The sequence below is a fragment of the Podarcis tiliguerta genome, assembly GCF_965153285.1.
Source record: "Podarcis tiliguerta genome assembly, chromosome: 2".
NCBI classification, from domain to species: Eukaryota; Metazoa; Chordata; class Lepidosauria; order Squamata; family Lacertidae; genus Podarcis; species Podarcis tiliguerta.
In genome coordinates, this window is record NC_139535.1 from 75,823,922 (window position 1) to 75,843,669 (window position 19,748).

General features: G+C 39.2%; 1 protein-coding gene and 1 long non-coding RNA gene across 25 annotated transcripts in view; one reads left to right on the forward strand and one right to left on the reverse strand.

Moving 5' to 3' along the window:
• The window catches only part of TENM2 (teneurin transmembrane protein 2), a 753,140-nt gene that overhangs the window by 169,937 nt on the left and 563,455 nt on the right, over positions 1-19,748 (reverse strand). The window lies entirely within an intron of this gene.
• Positions 1,569-4,105, forward strand: LOC310673115. The gene is made up of 2 exons (XR_014508867.1): positions 1,569-1,720; positions 3,943-4,105. It is a non-coding gene; the product is annotated as an uncharacterized lncRNA (long non-coding RNA).

Here is a 19,748-nt window from a genome sequence, read left to right on the forward strand (position 1 = left end):
TAATATGAAGAGAAAGCAATTGTCTGATCACAGCAAGTCAACTTTAACTTTTGTAATTAATGCATGTTGTACTGTTAATTAAATTGTATCACATCAAATTTAATTCCCTTGCATGAAAATTGGTGCCTCACTATGGACAATTCAGAGAAAATTGTCTTGGCCCACTGCTCAGTATTATCTAAAGCTTTCACTGTGCTTGGCAAGACTTGCGGGGGGGGGGGGGCGTTTTCAGATGTTGTGTTACTTACATGAGCATTATCCTTACAGTGCATTGGAAAATTCTGAATAAAAAACCAAAGCAAAATTCCAGCAATATCTAAGACTTTAGAGACAAAATTCACAAGAAGCAGTTGCAAAGAAGTCTCAGTTCATGCCAGGCAACATATTTACAGAAGATTGGCTTGAAATATATTTGCATTTCTGGCATGGTAAAACATTAATGGTAGGTAATAATTTATTCTGTCTTTCATACCTTCTTAAACTCATAGAAATGGAGAGCAATTAACTGAAGTCAAGCAAGCAGTTGCTCAGAGATGTAGCACAGCATAATGTCTACAGTAGGAGTAAAAGAACCCGTCAAGTTCATCATTTTTCTCATTGTCCCTCTACAACAGTTTAAAATTTACAACCTTGGGCTACTGACGGACACACACACAACTTCTGAATTGGGAACTATGGTGAATGGTTTGTAAATAGGCCAAGATCCAGAAGCCATATTTAAATATGGCATCCAAATCTGGTTTATTTGGAACACATTCACCATAGTTCCCACTGCAGATGTAAAAGGAAGCCATGATTAATTGCATCTTCCTGTTTGTTTTGCAAAAAGTAGCAAAAGATTGGTGTACCCACAGTGTATCCATATCCTGGTTTATTAAGTCAGGATTTGATCATCCAAACGGGCAACTAAATTAACACATCAGTTGTAAAATGACTGCAAATGTGTTTTGTAGAATATGGCTTCAGAAATCACTGCACCATTAAATCAAAACCTTGTCTTGTGTATATCGAAGTGTACCATCCATTTCAGTGACAAATAAGTTCCCCATTAATGTATCCTTTTGATTGCAGGAACACTGTTTAGAGTACCTATCTCTATTATAAAAATCACAGTTTCCTTTTGCCTCCTATTTGCTAGCATTAATCACAAACAGCATGGTTCCATGTTTAATTTCAATCACAGCATCTATTTCTCTCAGGGAAAAAATTAGGTTCTTATTAAAACATTTAACCTCGGTAGTTTGTATTTCTCCTAATAAGGTGAAGGGTTTTTAAGGGGGGGGGGGAGAGAAATAATTATACTAAAAACTTTACAGCACATCACTTGTGAATTTTGCATCATGTTATTTTTAATTAATGCAGCAATGCCTGGAGACTCATGGGCTCTCCAATTTAATAAATGAAAGGAAGTAAATAAAACAAAACAAATAAAGTGTGGTATCAAAATCTCCCTGGCAGAGGTTCTCTGTGCTACTAAGACTTTAAAAGGATAATGTTAAGAGAATATAATTGTCTCTCCACCCGCTCACTTTTGCATTATGACATCAAAGCAATTGTTTTCTCTATATTTGCAACATTTGATTGTAAAATAGGTCTGCAGTGTTTTGAGTTAAATAACAACACAGGGACAGAGGCAAAGGCTGAACACAACCTAATGGTTTAAGAGGTGGTAAAGCTTGGAGAAATCTGGTGAATCAGGCACAGAACCTGAAGGAATCTGGTGAGTGAGGAATACAGCCAAGATGGAATATTTTGCTGCAACTTTTAACAGCAATGGACTACTCCTCCCCTCCAATTTTGTACCAACGGAGTCTTCTACCTCCACTTCCTACCTTCTTTCTTGGTCTAGGAAAGGAGAAGGGAGAAAGTCTTGTGAGTGGGCAGAAGATGGCAGGTCTGACCAGGCAGGAAGACTGCCACCTGTACTCACTAATGCCAGATTCAAGGACTCCCAAAGTGCATAGCCTGGGGCAGTTGTCAATATCTGCCTCCTTCTCTAGGGACAGCCCTGGCTCCAACTAGCTTTTCATTTAAGAGTTAACTAATCAGTTCAAAAATATATCCCACGCTTCCTGTTTTTCCATGTTTCCTAATCTCCATAAACAGATCAAAAAAGAGAAAACAAGCCCAAAGGAAGCAAACTTCAAATGTTGCAATCGGCATTTACACTTAAAAAAATATTTTATGCCAGTTTCTTTGCTGGCCAAAATGAGAATTTATATGATCACCAACAATTATTTTTGACGTTTCCACAGAATGAAGTATATTAAGAATTCAGAGGCCTACATTAAAACTTTAGTGGGCAGCTTTTTCATGCTGTTCATTTCTAAAGTTTTGGCTTTATGTGTAAAATAAGTAAATGGTAACTTTGGTAACTATGGATATATAACAGATAGGTAACGGTAAATAATATTTTTCTTTGAATATGAAACTTATGGAGGGAAGGAAGGCGGTCCGAAGGTTTGAAAAAACCTTTTAGTTTAATATTTTGAAACAGTTAAAGATAAAATGTATGAAATTATGTAAAACCTATAAACATTTTTTTAAAAAAATAAGTAAATGGTAAAACTCTGGAACTGCTGAATTGTGAGGATTTCACAGCGACTCTGGGTTAACACATGGTTAACACCCCTGTGACTATTTAGCTGGGAAAAGACCAGAGGAGGCAGTAAGAATCTTTTATTGGTTAATTGTAAATCCCATTCTTTATATTAGAAGTAATCAATGAAGTATTTTCCATTGATCTGATTTCATCCAAGTTCAATAATGTGTTACTTTTAACACAACATTATTATTATTAAACTAAGAGCACCATTTAAATTTCACTGCAAAACACAGCTAAAATAGAAACAGCAAGAAAATATATCCCAGTATTAATTAACTGTACTCTTCAGTCAATTAACTGCAAATTCAATAATTTGTTTAATGGCATCATATGGCATGTACAGCTCAATTTCTTTTTTCAGTTCAATATCAATCAGCAAAAGATGCTTAAACACACACACACATATTTACATGTCATTATGCTAGTATGGGTTAAGTAGCCTTTCAGGTCACTGCAAATTCAATCAAAAGCTTATTGCTTTCAGTGCATAAGTGGTCTGCAAAGCAATAGATTAATATGAGGCTTGCCCCGAAGAACTTGACTATTTGTGCTTTTGGGTAGATTATTTCCAGGATCCACCCTCTTGTCAACATAGGTATTTTCAAGTGATTTTGACCACCCTTACCCATGTTGATCACAGCAGGGCAAAATATTCCTTCTACAGTTTCTCTAGAGCTATTCAGAGAAATCTCATCACACACTGGGAATGGCATGTAACCTTTCTTGCCACAACAAGGAGAGTAAAACAACATCTAGGGATTAGTAGGAAGTAGGAAATGAGAACTCCTGAATCCTGTGCTGCCTAATGTAAAGAATAACAGTAAAAACTCACAGTCAAGCTGAGAGAACTTCTTGCAAACAGAATTAAAACTCTTGGGGGCTTATAATACTGTAAACGCAACCATAACCACTTTTAGTCCTAGACAAACATGCCAAAGTGACTGTGGCCAAGATCTGCTTGTATTCTTAATAAACCATATTTATGCTATTAAGTGGAATTAATGAGGGAGGCGGGAGGATAATGTTTTAAATAATAATAGAAAGCAAGATGAAACGTTTTCCAGAGACACACTCCAGGTGAGCAGCAGATTTTGTTCTGTGGGTCAGACATGCAACAGAGGGTTACAGAAAATCATGGGACTTTCCTAATACTCTCTCTACACAAGTCAAACTAAATCACAGAAGTAAATTGTAATCTCTGCTGCATGTGTGATTTTTTAAACCAAATTTTATTTTATATATAACAACTCAAGAGAAACACAATAAAAAGGACCAACTGAAGAAGAAAAAAATAAAAACTGCATTTCACTTATTAAAAAAACTTTGTTATTTTACAGGGTCACTGTAAGGACCACTTTCAAAATCTCAACACGCTAAATCCAGATAAGAAGATACATTTCAAGCTAATAATTCCACAAACCAGGTTATGATGCTGGGACTCTATGAAAGGTGGTTTCATTTGCAACATGATCAATAAATACTTGCCATGCAAAATTAAAAGTGTCTTTCTTAAGCTGCCCTTTATCATACCAGGCCTTGAGAGAAACGGCCTACAAGTTTTTTGAATAATTAGTAACCAACATTCAGCCAGCCATAGGGCTAAAAAGGCCTGCACTTGTCATCCTTGATCTGGCCACCCCAGATGTTAAGAAGTGCCAGAATTAGTATGGCTATGGGCTTATGGTCCTTGTCCGTTGTCTTTAATTTCAGTGAAGATTTTGTTCGGAAAAGAAGCTACTGTGGAACAGTCCCATCAAAGAAGGAAATAGGTCCCGTTCTTATTTCTGTACCACCGACAGACAGGGATGCTATTGTAGAGATAGTGGCATAACACTGCGGTAAGACGATCCCACAAACATCTGCTGACTGCTTCAGTTAGTGGAACTGGCACTATTACAAGTGCCACATAATACCCATTCCACATTGGTAAGAACTTAATCTTTTAGTGTGGCACCACAGATACTTTGGAACTCCCTGCCTATTGATATCAAGCAGGTGCCTTCACTGTATTATTTTCTGTACAAGCTAAAAATATTCTTGTTTAGGCAAGCGTATCCAGGTGCTTAGAAATGCTGGTGTCCATTTTAATCTGTTTTAATATTGTAACATTTTGGAGAAAAAGTTCCTAAACCAGTGCAATCCCCTCTCCTGCCCTTATTGAAACTGATTGAGCCTGCTTTATTTTCTTTATTTTATTTTATTTACTGCATTTATAGCCCATCTTTTTCTCCAAGGAGCTAAAGGTAGCATACATGGGTCTCCTTCTCCTCATTTAATCCCGACAACAATCCTGTGAGGTAGGTCAGACTGAGAAGCAGTGACCAGCCAAAGGTCACCCAGAATGCTGGTCTTTGCCCAAACAAGTGTGAGTAGGGATGGGGCAGGGCCAAGGACTTAAGCCTAGCTGTCTGGCTGGATGCAGAGGAGTGGAGTGATGCACCAGCTAGGGAACCCCCAAGAGAACCCCAGGGGAAGAAGGCTCAAGGGTCAGGGGATTGGTGGTGGGACGACAATGCATGGTCAGAGGGAGCAGACTGAGAGGGGGTGGTGTCGGAAGCTGAAGATGTAACAGGATTTTGGTGAGCCAGAAGAGTCTGTGGCAGAGAGCAGTCTAGAATCAGAGACATAAGCGGGGGGGGGGGGAGGCAGAGATCAGTCAGGCTGCTGAAGAAGCTAGTGGGTCTCCTCCTACTGCTGAGACCAGCTCCTTTCCCCCTGGTCTCCCAGGATCAGAAGAGGTATGAAGAGGACAGAGCAGAGACTGACTCATCAACAGAGTCTCAGGTTGCTTGGTAAGGATCTGGGAGTGGAAGAGGCTTAGGCAGCTGTAGGACGCTGGGGATCCTCAGTCCTTGCAGATGCTTCATTGGGGCAAGATCTACTGGGAAGAGTTGCTGTGCTCACTAGGCCTGCTCTCTGGAGCTGTTTGTTTCTTTGAATAAAGAATTAACTTCACTGAAGTTGTGTGAGTTATGACTGACCTGCTTCTAGCACCTGTCCTGACAGTAATGCACATTTCATTTGAATATATTCCATCAACACCCAGGGTGAGATTTGTATCAGGGTAGGTATGGCCCTCTCAGCCACTAGTTCATTGAGACTTACTTTACAAGATGTTCATTACATTGATCAAAAATCACATGATGTTTTTTAAATACCGTATTTTTCGCTCTATAAGACGCACCTGACCACAAGACGCACCTAGTTTTTGGAGGAGGAAAACAAGAAAAAAATATTCTGAATCTCAGAAGCCAGAACAGCAAGAGGGATCACTGCACAGTTAAAGCAGCAATCCCTCTTGCTGTTCTGGCTTCTGTGATAGCTGCGCAGCCTGCATTCACTCCATAAGACGCACACACATTTCCCCATACTTTTTAGGAGGGAAAAAGTGAGTCTTATAGAGCAAAAAATACGGTAGGTGCAGGGCTGTAGAGAGATTATTCTTCTTTAAATAGATTTTATGAGGTAAAATTTTGTTTTTAAAGTAATATTTATAGGAATTCATTTTGTATACATTATATTCACTTGCTGCTAGCGGCTGTAAGAAATATAATGTATATTCAATAGTACTGCAGGTGACTGGAGCAGTTGAACTGTGAGTTAACGTTGCATCAAAACAAGAACTGCTTTGAGAGAAAGGTCCTATATATAGCAGACTGAAATTGTGGGACAATTCATCCTAATATAACAAAATATGCTAAAGTCTAATGCATGGAGAGGTTGAGACCATAGACTAAGTTATCTTGCAAGGTTTAGCTAGGTGACATGCCCTAAGCTTGGGAGAAAGGGTTATATCAAAGCCTTTGTTCTCTCTCTCTTTTCCACCATGTAACCAACCAGTAAGGATGTCAGGATTGGTTGCTCCAAGCATAGACTGTGTGGCTTTATTTGTATTTCTATGCAAATAATTTAGAAACACTTATTAATTTTGAAACTAAGTTGTACTGCCTGTCTTTTCTTGCTACTGTATGGAAAAGCACATTAATCTTATCTTTAGTAAGTTAAAAATAGCTTTTCTTACAAACTCTTCAAATGTGCAGTCTCTTTCTACACTAAGGGGAAGTGGGGAACTCTTGAACTAAGGAGGAGATATTTTAAAGGTCTAACAGCCTCTATTTCCACACTCTACTCTGCCACATGTTTTGTGATTTTAAATCTCACCAAAGAGTTCTTGCCTCAAACCTGGATCTAGGCACCCAGGAAATTACCCTTTTGTTCTTTAGCCAAATTACAAAAAAACTAAAATACCAACAGAAACCTGGTGAGTTTATACCCAGACAGATAATTGGACATTCTGCCTCACCCCACTGGACCAGATTTGTGGCCTGATGCAAGGGGAGATTTCCACTCAAATTTTAAAATATTAGTTGGAAGGAGAACTTGATTGAGCATAAAAGGCTGGTCAAGTTATTCAGCCTTTGGAGACTGTCATTGCGGTCAGGTCATCATGTGAAGCAGCAGCAGAATCTGGAAGTGGGAGCAAAAGGCCAGGGAAAGGAGACTGTGGCTTGCAGAGGCTAGGGAAGCCAGCAAGGAGCCAAGAATTGGAATCACAGGTTGTAGTGGAAAGTCTGTGAAGGAATTAAATTATCACAAGAGTGAGACATCGAGGGAACTTAGCAGCCAAGGGTCAACATCAACTCTGCAGTGACTGAAATAGCAGAGGTTGCTGTGCCCAGATGAAGATTTTAAGGGGTCTGGTTTGAAGACTGAGAGTCTCCAGAGCATGAGGACCAAATAGAAAACTTGGCAGGTGCAGCCCTCAGTGCCAATTGGTTAGGAGTTAACCAGGTTGGGGTGGCTAGGGTACTGAGACTAGTGAAGAACTCTATTCTAACAGCAGCAGAGGAAGGAAAATTATTTCCAGAGGGTGGTGGTTTAAACATCACTGCATACCCAGTTTACAAAAAAAAGACATGATTGGAAGCAACAAAGCTAACATCACGTGTAGATATGATAGTATGGCAACTAAACCAGGAGAAAACCCAGAAAGCCTATAAGGTAAGGAAAAGTAGTCCATTACTAAGAATGTCTCTAATCAGAAATTGTCAGATATAAGTGTGAAAGGTCAAGTGGAATTCAATCTTGCACAGAACAAAGAAAATAGCAAACTATGTATATATGAAGACAAAGGCAGAACAAATCTACAGTAGCGTACAAGGAATGGAAAGGAGATTAAATGGTATATGGCCAAAAAACAACAGCACCCCACAGTCAAGATTTCGCCTCAGTTTTGGAACTCGACAGGCCTGTGTTAGAAAGAAGATGGGGATGGAAGTGTGAGACTATGATTGTTAGCAATTATGATGTTGTGAAGACAGCTCTTCGTGTTTTCAATAAATGGAGTAAGAGTAAACCTGAGAGTCAGCTTAACTTCAGTGGTGACTAAAGCCCCAGAAGCAATTGTAACAAAGGAGTGAGAAAAAACAGAAATGTGTGAAACCATCACCTGCTTTCTGTGAGCCTTTTAAGTGCACACAAGCAGAATGCACATTAATTTACAAATCTGTTGTTTATAAAATGTTAGACACTGGACATACACCATGGTGTAAACAGGGCAATTCAAGCTAAAGAAAAGGAAAGTAACTGTTTCTGTATTTCTGAGAACTAATAGCTGTTTCTTGCACAGCTTCATTGTTTCACTATTATCTGTTAATACAACAGCAGACAAAGTGCAGCTGTGGTCCTCAGCATATTCGGCATTTCTTGTCTGAGCATAATCCCTCAGGTAATGAAAAACCCATTTCTATTTCCACATCCTCACTACTCTTCATAGTGAAGGCCCTTGCAGCCTGTTTCCCATTTATTGAAGCTTATTCCTCATCCAAGCTGTCTGGTTAGTATTAAAGAATTAGCTTTTAAAATGCTGCTTTGCCAATATTTATTTTAGGATTTTTCTGATAAATTCCTGAGATTTAAAACTATCAAGAACCCAAATATTCTAAACCTAAATATCTGATCCACACCAGAGAACTCTAGTGACTTTTAAATACTATTTAGGTTTGTAAAGAAATGGATTACGTATACCATATTTTAAAATCAAGAGTTAACAAGATAAGATTAGGCTCAAAAATTGAAGCTACTATATACTCATGTTAGAGTAAGAATAATCTTCAAGCCTCTGAATATTTACAACAGGCAGGTCCACAAAGGGCTGTCTGCCTTTATAGCTTTCTGAACACTGTTGGAAATGGCTTTATGCTGATTCCTTTAATCATATAATAATGGTTACTACACAAAGAAACTGAGTGCAACAGTACATAATTGTTGCCTTGAACATTCTTAAAGGTTCCGGTTTTATAACTCTTTTAAGATCCTTTTTCTGTTTTCTTCCTCTTTTGTGCACTCACATTACAATTATGCCTTTATATCACTGGTATCTCTTGGCCCTCCAGATGTCGCAGGACTTAAACTTCTATCAACCCCAGCCAGCATGGTCAATCATCAGGAGCGGTCTGAGTTGTAGATCAACAAATCTGGAGAGGTACAGGTTGTCCCTCCCTGCTATGCATGGTAAAATGGATCATTTTCATCTTCTATATTTGATGTTTACTCACCCCACCCCTGCATAGTCCCAAATGTGCACTAGGGCAGTTGAATAGTGACCAATGTAGCATTTGTAAACCTCTTGACAGAATATTTTGTTTTAGCGAATAAATGCCTCCAAAGCAAGAACTTGTACACATAATGCCCACAGGAATTTACACTGAGCTATGGCAACACCCTGATATTGTTTCTTTTCAACCCAATGTTTATCATGTCATTTTGTTGTTTAGTCGTTTAGTTGTGTCCGACTCTTTGTGACCCCATGGACCAGAGCATGCCAGGCACTCCTGTCTTCCACTGCCTCCCGCAGTTTGGTCAAATTCATGCTGGTAGCTTCAAGAACACCATCCAACCATCTTGTCCTCTGTCGTCCCCTTCTCCTTGTGCCCTCCATCTTTCCCAACATCAGGGTCTTTTCCAGGGAGTCTTCTCTTCTCATGAGGTGGCCAAAGTACTGAAGTCTCAGCTTCAGGATCTGTCCTTCCAGTGAGCACTCAGGGCTGATTTCCTTAAGAATGGATAGGTTTGATCTTCTTGCAGTCCATTGGACTCTCAAGAGTTTCCTCCAGCACCATAATTCAAAAGCATCAATTCTTCGGCAATTAGCCTTCTTTATGGTCCAGCTCTTACTTCCATACATCACTCCTGGGAAAACCATAGCTTTAACTATACAGACCTTTGTTGGCAAGGTGATGTCTCTGCTTTTTAAGATTCTCTCTAGGTTTGTCATTGCTTTTCTTAACATGTCATAGAAGTTCCATTTTTAAAGAGGACTTCATACTAATGAACATCATATAATTTGTTATCACCTGGTTACCAATTTTCTTTTCAATTTCCTAGTCTCAAACGCAACATTAACAAAATTATAAACTGGTACTAGTACTTCAGTGACTGTTTCTGTGTTTGCCCTTTATTTCAACATAATCACATTTCCCATAGGGTCTTTATTTACTATGTTTGCGTTGTTTATTGTAATTTATGAAATAAAATAACATTTCTTGTTAGTTCACCAGATGAGAAAGCAAACGATCAATACAATAAAGCACAATTAACTTATTCTTTTTTTCTTGGAGAACTTTGTGGGGGAGGGAATAGAGAAGTATGTTGTGAGAGTGGAGAGAGTTATACTTTATAAATGTATACAAATATGTATGTGAACAATTCGGGGGGAATTAGGTTGAAAGTGATAGAATAGGCTTTAGCCACAACTATGTTAAGTCTAAGAGATGCGGGTGGCGCTGTGGTCTAAACCACTAAGCCTTGGGCTTGCCGATCAAAAGGTCGGTGGTTTCGAACCCCCACAATGGGGTGAGCTCCCATTGCTCGGTCCCAGCTCCTGCCAACCTAGCAGTTCGAAAGCACACCAAAAAAAGTGCAAGTAGGTACCACTCCGGCGGGAAGGTAAACAACGTTTCCGTGTGCTGCTCTGATGTCAGTGCTCCGTTGCACCAGAAGCGGCTTAGTCATGCTGGCCACATGACCCAGAAAATCTGTCTGCGGAGCTGACAAACACTGGCTCCCTCAGCCTGTAAAGTGGGATGGGTGCCACACCCCCAGAGTCGTTCGCAACTGGACTTAACTGTCAGGGGTCCCTTTACCTATGTTAAGTCTGATTGATTTCTGTGGGACTCATTGTGACTAACTTTGGCTGGACTGTGTGGCCTGCAATTTATTCCAAAATTGAGTGTAAAAGTTCTTATTTTTTAAAAAATTATAGCATGGTTTTGAGTGAGGTTAGCTAAAATAATAAAATGAATAAACAAAAAATAATAAACTTTAAATTAGGGGAATCAAAAGAGCACAACTGATTTAGAGAAAGTTAGAACATTAAGAAATGTAGCATTTCATAAAAGATACTGGAGGCTTTTAGTTTCCATAGAAATATCTTGAAGTGCACATACTCAAGACCAAATAGTTTACTTGACATATAACATTTGTGAGGAGCATCTTTTTTTCTTCGCCTCTTGTAGTAAACATAAAGACCAAACATTTCAAAAACCCGCTTTGCTGTAGTTTCCTTCAAGGTTATAAACAATATGTTTCCACTTCAAGTTATATTTAAAGCATAATGTTTTAGCTTATGTCCACGCCAGCGCCTAACTACTTCCTACAACAGAACACATTAGTGCTCAAGTGCAGTACCTATATTAGCAACGGGCCAATTGACCTTTCAGAAAGTCTCTTCTAATCCAAATCAACTTGAGCAAAGCAAATAAATATCAAGTAAATAGAGTATGTGTACCCAGCAGGCAAATGGAAACCTATCTCACCATATTCTGCTTGTGGGGGGGGGGGGATAGTAAGTCAAGAAGTTTCTACTTCCTGTAAGTTTCTTAGAAAAGGCCTACTGGAAAACAGAGATCTTAGCAAAGATGAATTCTCATAGTACAAGAAAACATTCTACCCAGATAAAAGCACTCAAGAAGAAGGAAGAGCAGGGCAAGTGAATTGTGCAGTCTTGAGAAAGTCCCAAGGACCAAACAGAGAGGCATGGTAGGCCACATTTGCCACCCAGGCCTCATGTTCCCCATTAGGCAGAATTAGGTGACTGCCTCAGCTGGCAGAAGCTGCAGTGTTTGTGTGTGTGTGTGTGTGAGAGAGAGAGAGATGACAATTCCTTGACTGCACCCTTCTGTGGAAAAACAAGAGTTGTGTGTGTCATGTAGTCTGTCCTGTACCCTCAAAACTAGCCTGCTGCCTTAAGGTATAGCAGATGACATTATCCTGCTCTAGTTTTGAAATAAAACTGCCAGACTTTTTGCTTCTGTACATGGAACAGTGGGGTATCATCTTACCCACTGCCTCAGACAACACACTGTCTTGGACAGGCCTTTAATAAGCTGTTGGATTCAGCGGAGAACAGGGACCAAAGTCACAATAACTATGGCAGCCAGAGAGGAAAAAAAGACAGGGCACTTACAGAGTCCATAGTTGTGTAGAAGGTGGAATTTCATTGAGTGCAGCTTCTCATGCAATCTATGTTTGCTGGAGCTCCCTCTTAAAGGTGCAGGAGCCTGGGCAAGCTAATGCTCCCTCTCTCTGTGTGAGGGAGGGTCTGGAAGATGAATCCTCATATTACCGTTGTCAAGTTGGGAGTGTCAGGCCCAGAACTATTGTTAGGCAGAGTGAAGCTGCCACATCAGGCAACAGATACTGAGGGGTTGGTTGTATGGTGTTGGGGAGCTGGTGTATTGCATTTAACTTGCCTTCCAACACCTAAGTGAGCCTCCTGCCTTTAGGTGTGGTAAAGGATCTCTGTCCTATACCCAGTTTATAAATATTGAATTGCCATTCTAGTTAGCTTTGGCACGTAGAATTGTAAGGGGCGATCTTGTCCTTTTCTCCAGGCAGCAAAATGTCAGACCCTTTAGTTCCAAGCACTCTACTATAAATGAATATTCCTATCCCAGTAGATTCAATTACATTTAGTAATATTTTCACTTTCCAATATATTTACGTCACCAAAATCAGCTTAGATTCAGCAACAATGCAATAAAATGAATGGGGGGGGGGGACCCTTATAGAAATTAATTCTGAATAATCAGGATGTGAAGTTAATTAGAGCAAACAGGTGTTGTTTTTACTAGCATTATTGTTTAGGCAAAGGCAGAATTTACTGAAGAGATATTTATTCACTTCATCATAGAAAATTGTGCCTAAAATTTGATAGAATTCTATATCTCCTGTCAGTTCCATTCCCACATTCCACCACAAAATGCTACATTGCAGCATTTTTATTACCCTTTCTAATTATTATTTTCACACTCTTTATTTCATACCTACTTTTTACACTTTGTTTGCTTTCTCATCATTTTCTCACTTACTTTCCTGCTCTTTTGTGTATCCTTCCTCAGATTTTGGGGGCATTTATTGTATTACTGAGATGGTATGTTAATTGTTGCTTTAATCCATATGCAGCAAAACAATACTGTAAAACTTAAAGAATGTGATTTATTCTGAAGAAGTTTAATGCCATACATGCTCTGACTTTTAAAATGCAACTTAAAATAGAACACATTCTGCTTAGAAAAATATAGTTAAACCCACAGCTAAAATGGGAAGCACTTTCATTGTTGTTGATAAATTTCTCATTTGCACTTTGTTTATGCTTTGAAGATAAGTATACACTAACCTCTCAGGTAAATTTTAAATGCTATAATATACGGACGGAATAGTTCCACAATGTCTTGACTTTTGTAATTCTAATGTGCCTGAGACACATTATACAAGCCCAGTCTTGAAGGTTCTAAGAAAAAATGTCTTCAGAAGCATAAAGAAGTACTATGGATGCAGAGTGAATTAAGTGGAGAGAGATAAGGCTTAAAATCCTTTGTTACACATAGACACAAACACATGTATACAGAATTCCAGAGGAATATGGGAAAGAATGATGATAATGACAATCCAAAAAAATTTCCTAGACACCTTAACACTGCAAAATAAAAGGTGTGAGTTAACCCTCCCTTAGTGTCAGGTGTGGGGGACAGGGAGTCCAGGTTAGACTGGACAGAGGTGTCCCTCCACCCAGCCTTGCTAGTCTCCATCAGCATCACTCCGCCACCACAGAGATCCCTGTTCTGCCTCCTAAACATGAGAATGGGGTAAAATGCTACTGGCAGGTTTCCCGCAGCCAATGGAAAACTCAAAAATGTAGCTTCCCAAGGGTGGAAGGGGCTAAGCCAATTGAGGAGCCAATACAGCTGGCTCCACCGCCATCACTTGACAATATGAGGCCCAGTTTGTGTTCAATTGCTGTGATCTACCTGCCCCACCTTTCACTCCAGCTTGTGCACCAGTAAGGCTATGGATGGAGTGGTGGCCCTGTTATTCTGTTAAGCTCCTCTGGGCAGCACCTGGGATCTGGATTGTTTTCTTCCTCATTCTTCTTCTGCTAGTGGCAGTGAAATGCAAGTCTTTTGTCAGGAAAAAGGAAATATTTTCCCAACTGAGAATGAGTAACTTGAGATTTCAATCTCCCTGGAATTTCCCTTATTATGCAAAACTGGGTGTTCACAATCAATTTTAACGTGGACCTATTTTAATGTAATGCCACAGTCCTGTGGTGGGATCTCGTAACATGTTTTTACCTCTTCAAAGCAGCTGTGGGTGAGTTTTGATTTTGACAGGAGTAGCGTAAACACATCCATTTTATCTGATTATGAAGCTGCTATTATAGCCACTTGGGGTGGGAGAAAGACACTGGGTAACTAACTCTGCTGTTCCAGACATCAGAAGAGTGAGTGATGTAGATTGGGGAAATACACGTGGGAAGTTTTTTGGGTTGTTTTTTAACTTTCTAAATGCTGCTTTTCAAATAAAATTGGAGACCACAAAACCACTTTAAAGTGTCAGACGATCCAGTTGTGTATGTTCTACATCATATCTGCCTAAGCTCTCAGTTTTAATGTACCAAAATATAACCTGTAATAATGAAAAAGAAAGCCTTAGTCTATTAAAAAATTCAACACACTAAACCAGAGAAAGGACTGCAATTCCCATTTAGGGAGCAAATTGTGAGTTAGTTAAGAGCCCAACAACCCTTCTTTCAGAGAGCAGGAACTTTTAAAAACCTGTGTTTCAGAAGTCTGGGTCTGGGAATGTAGAACTCAAACACAGGGGGCCATGCACAACAAACCAAGTACATTAACAATACTTACACAGTCAAATCACACACAACACTGGATTCATTGCAGCCAATTGCAAATTAATCATCAAGTCAAACACTAGTGTCCTGCAGTATGCTCTATTCTGCAGCCCACTGTGCAACCCCCCTTGGGAAAGAAATGAGAAATTTCGAGGGCTATTGAACACTGACCTTTCAGAGTGAATTGTCACACAAGTTATTTAACACTGAAATTTCTGGTAGGAGTGGACTTCAAGCTCACTCTTCCTGCCGAGTAATGGCCTAGTATCAGTATGCAAGGCTATGATATGATGCAGACAAATCTTATCAAAGGGCCAGGCAATGCAGGCAAAAACATCCTTTGAAGAGATGATCCCTAAAATGGCCCAGGAGGGAGCTAGAAAGAAGCTTACAGTCCTGAAACCAATTGTAAAACTTTTATGCCACCTATAGAGAATTGTATTCCCTGGAAACCAGAGTGTGTCATGTCACTTCAGAACACCAACTGTACTATAATTTAAGTATATTCTTAATTTAAAAAACCCACAAATTATTATTATTAATTGAATGCATTTGTTGCTTTCCACAAAAAAGTCTCAATACAAGATTAAACTAATAATTTAGGGAATCTTGCTCATTCACTAGCTGCATTTGCTATCAGTTCTACCAATTTGGTTCTGCCCTTTTGTGAAGTAGAGATTTGGAGTCTTGGCTAAAGAAGTGTTTGCAAAGGAAGAGCTCCTTCAAATCCTGAATAAATTCCCTAGTGCACTGAAGTAAGATTGAAACCCAACCTACATATATTTTCCACTGTTTTATTAAATCAACTTGCAAAAAAACCCAAAAACAAACAGTACAGAAGGAAAACAGAGGCTTCCCCTGACTGTAGTGAAAGTTTTCATTAACTTTGGCTGTAAAAAGACATCTAGTGTAATCTAAGCAAGAAAAAAGCCACAATTGCATCAGAAGTGTAATCAGAATGAGAGGTATTATGAAGTACTTACTAAGACAATAACCCCCTGTGAATAAAGTTTGCAACAAATTTACAGCTGTGTCCCAAAGTAATGCAGAAGAGGCCACTGGGGAGGAATTCACTCTAATGGATCCGAAGAAGGCATAACAGCAAAATGACGATAGCTAGAAGTAAAGGCTTCCTGTACGCTAAAATTAATATGTGTGGTACAAAGACATTGGGATGAAATTCTGGATAGGCTCTGGGGACTAGTTGCTCAGGGCATTCCTTAAAACTTGCAGGTGCTTTCACAAAGGGCTTTAAAAATACTTCTTTAATATTCCAAGCCCCTTTGGTCACATCATAATGATTTGCAACATTCATGCCCATATGTTAATGTTTTTCACTTGCACAGCCCAATTCTAGGCTTATTCTTTTGGAGGGAAGCGTCCCTCTGACTTCAGTGGAGCTTATCTCCAAGTGAGAATGCATAGGATTGCAGTCTTAATTATGCAATTGCTGTTTTCCAGTACAGAAAAGACCAGGTAGGCCTATAGGAGGAAATCTTAGTTGCAATTTCTGTACAGTATACCAAAGAAGAAGTCACACAACACTGCAACCACTCAAACAAACCAGCTGCTGATTTCCAGATTACAAATCATAGCAACAAAAGTCACAAGTCTTTTAAAAGCCTTTGTTGAAACCAAACACATGTTCTCCCTCAGACATGTGACTGACTTATTTGTTTTTAAAATATATTTCTATGCCGTTCTTCACCAAAACAGTCATAGGACAGCTTGCATCAGAACAAAGTAATACAAAGCATAATACTCAATAAACCAAAACATTAAAACAATTCCAATCAATACATAAATGTCACAATTAGCATCAAAACTTATAAAAAGAACTTAAGCAGCCGCTAAAAGCCTGACAAAATGTGAGTTTTTATATGGATATAAAGCAGGGGCAAAACACTACTCAGTGAGGTCATTCCACAGAAGTGGAGCTACTATCGAAAAAGTTCCCATACAACATAGCTCATTTAACTGAGGGACCACCAGGACAGCCTCCATTACTGATCTTAATGCATGGGTGAGCTAATACAGGATAAAGCGGTTTCTCATGTATTTGTACCCTAGGTCATTAACGGCTTTAGATATCAACATAAGAACCTTGAGATGGACCTGGCAACCAGTGCAGCTGTTTCAGAATAGAGTTGTATGTGACCAGCCCACTGTTCCCACCAACACCCTGGCGACCACATTCTGCACTAGCTGCAATTTCCATATCATATTCAAGGGCAACATCATGTAAAGCACATTTCAGGAGTCAATCCAGGATGTCGGCAGAGCATGGATTATTATGAACTGGAAATTGTAGTTTGTTTGAGTGAAGGAGACTGCGAGTGGAAGCAAATGACAAAACTTGGCTCCAGATCACGGCTTGTTTAGAGATAAACAAAGCACAATTCCTGGTTCAGTTCTCACACAGCTAAGCAAAATATTGTGATTTGGTCTGTCCCCGTCCCCCCCGCTCACTCTAGGAGAGAAGCAAAGCAGGAGCAATCTGCTCATCCATAGCAAACCATTAACCATGGCTTACCATGATGTGTGAACATTTCTGTATCTTAGTAGTGGTGAAAATGGAGAGAAATAGCATATTAAGGATATTGCAAGCCAATTTTAAAAAATATATTTGAGCACTTCAAGTTTCTGATATAAAATTATTGACTTCAGGGAGCAGAAATGTAAAAGATAAAATAGCATAAAATGTTAGGTGGCAAACATATGAAATTAGAAAACTAAAAACCTTAGTGATTGGTGTGTGTGTGTGTGTGTGTGTGTGTGTGAGAGAGAGAGAGAGAGAGAGAGAGAGATGGGATAGGTAAAAAACAATGTGATGAATAAGGTCATCATTTCAGTCTTGCTAGCACTTTCTCTTTGTATCCTAACTGAAAGACAGAGCCAAAAAAATCTTAATTTACTCTTTAATTGGCTCATTCACCTTGACCTTCAACTAAATCCAACTGCAGTCATTGTAGTGCCAGTGCCAAAGGTGGCAGCCAGCCAAAAGTAAGTTCTTTCCAACCATATAGATGTAGTTATCCACTTTTTACAGACTGAGATATTCTTTACTGTTTTAGTGTTTGTATAACCTCTCAAACATTTATAGTTAAACATGTTCCAAGTCATCTCTGGATTGTAATGAATTATAAATCTGAAAGCATTCATATATCAACATATCCAACTAGTATATATCCAATTAATAACTTAATATATCTAATTAATGATACAGGGTTTTGTTTTGGTTTTTTTTATAAATACACATATATCAAAGTTGTTACTCTAAAACTATGTCATTTGCTTTGGGGTTTCTTGCATGTATAATGAAACCTGCAGTTTTCCCCTCAATGCTGTATGACTATTATCTAGCACAAATCGTGTACCAGTACCATGACATCCTTGACATGTGTAGACATATTTTTTTAAAGACATGCTAGAATTTCTGTCTTACTGCTGATGTCACATTAATGTTAGCCTCAATCCTGCAGCAACTGTGTAACTATTGGGCAGTGAAAATATTATGGACAGAAGTAAGGACTATAATGCATAGGAGAGCAGTGCTGGCTAGAGAAATGGCTGATTACGGTACTTCCTAACACCCCTGATTCAGGGGAAAAAATACTCAGGGGATGGAAAGAGTTAAAAGAAATGCATGCAAACACTTTTAAATAACAGGAAGCTATATAAGTGTCTTTACAGAGGAGCAGATAACTAAATATAGGATATATGTAAGTAAAAGCATGAAAACCCTTTGAATACACCCAAATATCATGTAGGCTTGATCAGTAGGAGAGGCAGCAAGCAATTGTGCCTCATACTGATGTCAGCCCAGTCTGCATGTAATGTTTACTAGGATAGTAGTCCTCAAACTTTTCAGACCTGGGACTTATTTTTTCACTCAACCATGATTTGTGTCACATTTATTATTATTTTTACTATATATTTGTTTGATGGTACTGTTGTTGCATCTACCTTAGTCATGGTCCCCATCCCTAGCTGAAGCCCAAAGTGTTAGGCAACATCCTGATACATCTTCCATCACTTTTGGTGATGTGATTTAACTGGCCAACTATGAAACAGCTGAGCCCCACTAGGCATGGAAATATATTACTATGAAAACTTAATAGGTGTTAAAGGTAAAGGTACCCCTGCCCGTATGGGCCAGTCTTGCCAGACTCTAGGGTTGTGCGCTCATCTCACTCTATCGGCCAGGAGCCAGCGCTGTCCGCAGACATTTCCGGGCCACGTGGCCAGCGTGACATGCTGCATCTTGCGAGCCAGCGCAGCACATGGAACGCCGTTTACCTTCCTGCTGGTAAGCGGTCCCTCCGCTGGTAAGCGGAGGTGTTAAGATTGTGCTAATTACGTTCCTGTTAGAATACTGAATATGGTTGACTATGTTGCAAAGCTGGATTGTAGGAAAGTAGCCAAAGACAGCAGTTTCTGTGCCAACTGGGGATGGGGTGTGTGGTCAAATCCCAAGGTACAGTTATGACACCAGTTCTGAAAATCTTATGGTTGATCTTATGAGCTACTATGTTAACGTAACAGATTGTAGGAATTGGAAGTTTTCTTGTTATACTTGCCTTCTTGTGCCAAAATGTAGACCATCATGGGTCAATCTTTTATTTAATCAATTTACAAGAGAGAACTGATGATTTAAGGTCTGAAATAATATAATCTACATTTTCAGTCAAAAGCTGAGAACTAAATGGATTGTATTCTCCCTATTCTGTGCATACAACTAGGGCTGTTATATAAGTGTCTCTTCTTCACCGTCTTTTTCTGTCATTTCCCCTTTATTTCCCCAAGTCCAGGTCTATTTCACATGATGGAAGGCAGCAAAATAGTCCCAGCACTCTAAAATTCATCAGTATGAGTCTCAACATATCAATTTTCAAGTAGAACAACTTTAAATACATTGCAGGCTTTTAGCTTCCCTAGAAAATAATACTTCTA